A 6,101-nucleotide genomic window follows, 5' to 3' on the forward strand; every position below is an offset into this window, starting at 1 on the left:
AGTATATCTTAAAAGGTTAAGTTTGGTTTTGAGGCATAATCTCTGTAACTCAGAAGGAACTGCAGATGATTTATGTGTGTGTGCAATTGGAATTCAGCTCATTACTACATTTTTGCTAATGACCCTGGAGACCATGTTGTCCTCTAGTCATGTACAAATAACATGATTATACACAATGATATAATGGTTATTAATAATTGAATTATTTTTTATCTCATCACCTCGGTAGCCTCAGCTTTGCCGTATTTGTTTATCTGTTTGTGTTTTTCCTGAAACCCTCTCATTACTTTACAATGCAAAATTGTGACATAAGAAAGACTGCTTTATTTGTAAACAAATTCTTGCTCTTAATAATTAATTACTGAAGTAATTGTAGAATTTTACCTGTCTCTGGTGTTTTCATCTTTCTTTACCTTTCTCATTACCTTTTTTTATCCCATTCTCTGCTTCTCACCTTAAACCTTTTTAACTTCAGTCCTAGGAAACTCAAAGATGCCAGTGAAAAATAGACTTGGATCAGTCATAGGGTCAGTATTGCATTTGCCAGACTGCAACAGCTGCTTTAAACATAATACTCTCAAAAACTAACCTTCATCAATGAAGACTTAATTAATACACCAGAATGTAATCAATTAGATGACAGACGAGAAGATTATCTTGTTTTTTACCAAACAGAGATAGTAACTGCTATCTCTGATTCCCAGTGACTTTATGATTTATATGTTCCATCTCAGAAATGTTTCTTATGCTGATATTCTGATGAATCTTATGCTTTTCATGTTTACACATTGTTGGTGATTGACTGGGCATGGAATTATCAGTCACTAGCATTTATGTATCTTCAAGACACAAAAATAAGTGTAGTTCCATTTTTAAGTCTGACTTTTGAGGGGAATAGAAGATATTTCCCTTGTGGAAGCAGAAAAATACTAATAGAAGTAAATCTTTCGTTATTCCAGCTGATCTATTTCAGCCTTAGACAAAGAGCTATTGGGAAATACATGTGGGTTGAGATGGACTATTACTGTAGTTCCTGTACACATTACAGTTTTCATATTCTTATCTTCTTTGGCATCATTCATGTCTGGTCAGGATAGACCTTGTCAGATAATTATTTTTCTTAGTGTTCAGGTGTGCTTTCTGGATCAAGCTGTTCCCTAACAGTACCTAACAATTGTACAATATACAGAAACAAATCTTAAATGCTACAGTTGCATTTAAATACTCCTATTTTTGCAACTCTGGAAACTGCCCACTTTTTTTTTTTTTTTTTTTTTTTTTTGCTTTATTTGTGTTTTTTTAACCATCTATCTAAAAGTATTTTTCATTTTGTCTTATTTATTATTTGATCATTTTGAATTCCTCAGAAAAATACCAGTCAGGATACAAAACCAAATACAAACAAAATTCCAGACTCAAGAAAATATTACATTTGAGAAGAAAGGTTTGAAAATCATTAGTTTAATTGGTCACCTACCTAGAGTGTATCTAGATCCAGAATCAAGGCTTCTTAAAAAAACAAACAAACAAACAAACGAACAGCAACCCTGCGTAATATTGTTAATTTTGCTATATGTCATCTTTCTTTTCTTGAACGTGTGCAAAAGTTCAGGAAGGAGAAAGACAGGGAAAAATGCCAAAGGGATGTGACTACTTGAAGAACAATAAACTTTTTAGTTTGACTCCTTGCCCTAAGGATGCATTGGCATCTGAGAGCTCCTTCCTTGTAGGATGGAAGGCAATCTGCATTTTCATGAACTGTCGGATATGATTGCCAAAGGTGATGATATTATGGCAATGAGATTATGACAAAAAGATGACAAAAAGATTTGATTCTGTGTTAGAAACCTTCATATGCATTGTCAGAAAATGTGAAGAATTTGAAACTATAGGCAATGAGAACAGACAGAATTTCTAACCTAAAAATTGCAACTGTGTGACATTTGTTTTGCATCACTGTGTAAAGTCTCAGCAAAATAAACTGGAATGAGTGGACAGGATGTTATCAGATAGGAGTTTTGAATTGTAAGTCTTTTCTCTAGCTCAGAAAGCCACTCTGTAAATATTGCCTTTTAAAATGGCTACCTGAGATACTTTGAGCTTGGAACATCTCCTCCCAGTTATGTCTATCAAAGCAAATAATAAGCAGAGCTCTTGCTGTGCCACTTTTTCCATTATACTTGTCAATGAAGAAGCAGAATAAAATTCTCAAGATGTGAGAAAAATGGAACATATTTAGTTAGAGGGATCTTGGATTCACTTATAAAGTATATATTTTCCTTGAAAATGTTAAATTGTTTGAGAGATAGGAACTGAGAATAACAGCTTTTATTTTCTAAACACCAATTACATACGAGTGAAAAATATGTATCTCTGCAACTCAAAGAATGGGCTTAATTTTTTGCAGGATCACACAGATAAGCACTTCAAGGAAAGGTACAGATGGCTGCATGTACATCCTGCAAACTCATGGATGTTATAAAAAAGGCCAAATCCTTTGACAGACATGTCTGCTTGTTCCTGTACATATACATCTATCTTTAGGTTGGTTTAGAATTTTGCAGACATAAAGAACTCAGTTGCACATAAGGGCAGAAATAGAGGCATCCATTGAAAGGTATTGCAGCATTTGCATAGGAAGATACACAATGTTCTCCTAAACTGAACAAAATCTTTTAAAAGACACAGAAATATTCCTGTTATATTTTCAGAAAATATTTTTAATATGGATCTGATCTTCAGCAACATATACTGGCTGCTGTGGCTGTGTTTTGTTATGGTTTCTTCGTTCCCAATTCTTCTGGCAGAAAACCTGTGCCTGATTTCTGAACTTAGTTATGCTGGCAGATATTCCTGCCTAGCTTGTTATATCAGCTTCTGAATAACAGCTGATTTCACATTTTAAGCATCAATATGTAACCACGTAGATGAAATCAGAATCAGGTGTCTTCAATCAAAAACAGAAAAAATAAGAAAAAGCAGTCATCCCCACTCCCTCCAGCTTTCTGGCTGCCTGCCATTTTGTAAAGATATTTCAGTCTCTGCAGATCAGGCCTTTTTTATTCTAATGCCTCCTTGTGCAAATGCTTCTTCTCATGTGTCTTTCTTTTTGCTGCGGGCATAGTGCACCTGTTTGAAAGGAGCATATTACTTTTTGTGTATGTGTGTGTGTGATTTCCCAACTGCTAGTCCTTTTGGCAGGAATCTGTCTCCCAACAGCTGAGAAAGCAGAAAAGCTAAAGCCCTTTGCTACTTAGAAGAGCTACCTTCAACTCTGTGAAGAACCATGTGACACTACTGGAACTTGGTTCCCTTGGATTCTTGCTCTGAGGATGAAATTTCTGTGGTACTGGAGCTTCCCAATTGTGTAACGAGAGGGATATGTTTCTAAGGGACACTCAGTCAAGGGCATGGGTAACCTTTTTCTGGCTTGCTGCTTAGATCTTCAACTTTGTCAACACTACTTATAAAGATATAGATCTATTCCATATTGCAGAATTTGATATTACCATTTCTCTTCTACAGAGCCCAAACCCATATGGCATTTGCTTCCTGTTGATACCTCCACACCAGGAATCTCTTCAGCAAAGCAACCAAGACTTAGAGAAATACATACATGTTCTTTGCTCCTTGTGTTCACATACCTAAGCGCTGTTTTCTAAATGAGAGGCCCAAAGAATCCTCTAGTGAAGACCAGAAAATCCTACCTCTAGTTCAACACGGAAGTTGAAGAATTTCCTATTCTAATAGCAGTACTGCTCCCTAAATATATCCAGATCCCCTTGGAGTACAAATGTCAAGCCACAGTGCTTCTGCCTCCTGTGCCACCAGCAATAAAGCTGGTGAAATCCAGGTGTAGTTAGGAATTCTGCAGATGATGTCTGCAAATCAGTCCTGCTCAGGGTCCCACAGCTCTTCTAGCTCTGAAGGGCTGTCAGGTGGAAAAAAGTAGTAAAAACTTATTCCAGTCAATAAAGAAGATGTGGTTTTGAATACATACAGGAAACTTTTTTTGAGTAAGAATGTACAGTTTTATCTGGTCACTCTCAGCATATGCTTTCATGCTGAACAAAGATAAGCTAGATAACAATTATACTGTTCTGGCAAGGAGTTCATGAGAAAAAGAACAAAAAGTATGCTTATGTTTTTACTGAAATGACATGACTTGCTTTCCCTTCTCTCCTGTTTGATATCTGTCCTTCTGTTCTTGTCCCTGTCTACACTTTTTATCATGTTCCTACATTAGCTGTATGTTTTTTTCAGTGCATATTGTATTTTAGCCCAGGCAAAATGAATTTTAGGATGATGCCCCCAGAAAAGATTTACGAAGCTCCTCTGCGAGACATGGCTGCTTCCAGATGTGAGTATAATGCTAGTGCAGCCACCTCTGTGTTTTAAATTTTTATAAACATGTGGTTTCCATTTTGGTAAATTCTATGTGTCAGTTCAAAAGACATGATACATTTTATATTGCTGTTCTTCAATAAAAGGCATTGTCCTGGCGTATCTCCAGCCCAAGGGCAAGAGAAAATGTTCTGACTACGTTCAGATTTGTTCAGCTCTTCTTCTTAAATCTACAATACACCAATGAGCTATATACATGGTAAAATCAAGGTTAGTCACAGCATGATCTTTACATGGTGAACTTCCTGAAAACAAAACAAAACAAAACACCCACCCCCCCCCAAAAAAGGGGGGTGGGGGGTGGGGGGGTGGGTGTCAAGGCAACAATCTTCTGTACTTACAGAAAAACAGAAGAATATCTTTTTCTAGCACATAGTAAAGAGGGCATTGGGTCAAAAAGTATTGAAATTATGCATTGCCAAAGGTAATGATACATTGGAATTAACTGCAATTAGTAAGCATTCAACACTGAAGGCTTTTTAGGACAAAGAAAAAGAAATCAGATAAAGGTGATGCTGTTTTGAAAGAGGAGGGCAGAGTAGATATTCTCTCAACTTCTGTTTGGTCATAGATGGCAGAGAAAGAAGGATTATCCTTTGGATGTTGTCTCAAGGCCTAGTTAGAAACCTGTTGTTTGCCAAGTACCACTGCAATGGGTAGAAAGTGTGGGGAAGCAGAAAGGTCATTTGGTGTAAGCATGCCTTACAAATTATCATATGTATTCTTAATGTACTAAGTTTGGTCTCTATAGAAACAGATTGTATTACTACACACTTACATTTTTGTGATGTGTAAGGTGAAGAAAGATAATGCTTGAAAATACTTTCTACACGTGCACAAATGACATCTCAAACAGAAGAGCCACTCAGCTTGGTGATATATTTCCTTCTCAGAAAATCAGAAGGGAGATGGAGACAGAAACCCTGGGAATGCTTTCAGTAGGAAAGGTTACCATTCCTCGCTAAATCTAAACCATTCATATTAGAAGGAAGAAGAGCAAGTTATGATGAGCACATAACCAAGAAACGCAGTTATGGAAAGGGGCAACAGTCAAGGCAGGATTTTGTTATATACGGCACCAGCTCTAGTGGTCTCTAGTGACTGGTGGGTGTTTTGAACTGTCTAAGTGATAGTGACTCATCTCTGAAGTGCAGAATTTGAGCAGTTATGGGGAGACAGGTTTTTCATTCATTTAAAACATTAGCTTGTCTGTACTGTCCAGCATGTCCATGCGTTGCTCATGGACATGAGCTATTCCAAATACATGGGTAGATACCCTGGTGAAGTTGGACCCCGAGACTTGTTAAAGTATTTTCTTTTAAACATCAGGAGTCAATGGTGGGTGCTGGGCATGCGTCCCCTTTGGCATGCGCAATCCAGGACCCTTTTTGCAAGCAAAAGATAGCAGACAGGCACTGCCTTAGGCAAACCTATGAATCTTCTGAAACATGCTGTGCAATCAGTACCTATATACAATACATGTTACATCATATCATCTGCAGTAGCTCTCTTATCCATTCATTCATCTGACATTCACAGAAATAAAAAAAGTGGGGTGATAGGAACATAAAGACATATGATGCAAAGAAACCTAATAATGGGTGGGTGAGCATCTTTGGATTTAAAAGTAAGAAAAGTATTCTTCTAAAGGCTAACTTTAACTTTTGAATCCTAAAATTGGTATGTATCCATGACAG

General features: G+C 37.0%; 1 long non-coding RNA gene across 1 annotated transcript in view; it reads left to right on the plus strand.

The window, feature by feature from the left end:
• LOC308061005 overlaps positions 1-6,101 on the plus strand; it is a 127,341-nt gene that overhangs the window by 55,321 nt on the left and 65,919 nt on the right. The window lies entirely within an intron of this gene.

Source organism: Falco punctatus (genome assembly GCF_963210335.1).
Source record: "Falco punctatus genome assembly, chromosome: 3".
Lineage (NCBI taxonomy): Eukaryota > Metazoa > Chordata > Aves > Falconiformes > Falconidae > Falco > Falco punctatus.